Source organism: Schistocerca americana, chromosome 2, assembly GCF_021461395.2.
Source record: "Schistocerca americana isolate TAMUIC-IGC-003095 chromosome 2, iqSchAmer2.1, whole genome shotgun sequence".
Classification (NCBI taxonomy): Eukaryota; Metazoa; Arthropoda; class Insecta; order Orthoptera; family Acrididae; genus Schistocerca; species Schistocerca americana.
This window is the reverse complement of record NC_060120.1, coordinates 694572376-694573117: the sequence shown is the minus strand read 5'-3', so window position 1 is coordinate 694573117 and position 742 is coordinate 694572376. Positions and strand designations below refer to the sequence as shown.

At 30.3% G+C, this 742-nt stretch overlaps 1 protein-coding gene across 1 annotated transcript in view; it reads right to left on the bottom strand.

The window, feature by feature from the left end:
- Positions 1-742, bottom strand: part of LOC124593504 (cyclin-D1-binding protein 1 homolog) — a gene marked incomplete in the record, with an annotated part of 95402 nt that continues 94660 nt past the window's right edge. The window contains 1 exon segment of the mRNA XM_047131933.1: positions 1-742.

The following is a 742-nucleotide window of genomic DNA, read 5'->3' as shown; positions in this document are numbered from 1 at the left end:
AATACATTTAATTCACAGAGTTAGCATTATAATTACATTCTTCTGTTTACATAGTTTACAAAAGTTGATTTACACAGTAAAGGCTTTTCATCTTTTTTTGATATAAAAAGGAATATTTACATCCTTATATAGAACAACTCTTTTGCTCCACATTTACACCATCCATTAAAAACAATCTTCTTCAAATGAAACAAATCAATCTGTAAGAAACATCTAAGGTTTCCTAACACTGTTAAGGACAAGTTCTACAAGACACAGTAGTTGTTTTACTTCCATATTAGTCTGGGTATGATCATTTTTTGCATAGCAAATAAAATGGAAGCATGTGGCTGAATGTAGACAGTATATTAAAAAGAGAATTATTAACAAGATATAAAGAAACAAACCTTAAGTTTGTTACAATAATTCCTGCAACCAAGATACACAAAAATGGACAAAAGACAAGTCAGTCTCTTAACGTTGACTGCTTTGCATAAATGCGACTTAAGTGCAAGAAAAATTAAATAATTAAAGAAATTCCAGGTACGTAAGTACTTATTCAATCTTTAACTATTCATGCAATTATTTGTCATCTTTAGGGATGAATAGCAACTGGGCTGAACCAGTATACTGTATCTTAAACAGTCTTTTGCAGTGCAAATATCAACACATTACCAATGTTTATGATTTTCAAAAACATTGTACCCAGATTGAATGCAATTTCATTTTGGCCTAGTGATATGATCAGGAAAGGTGACACTAT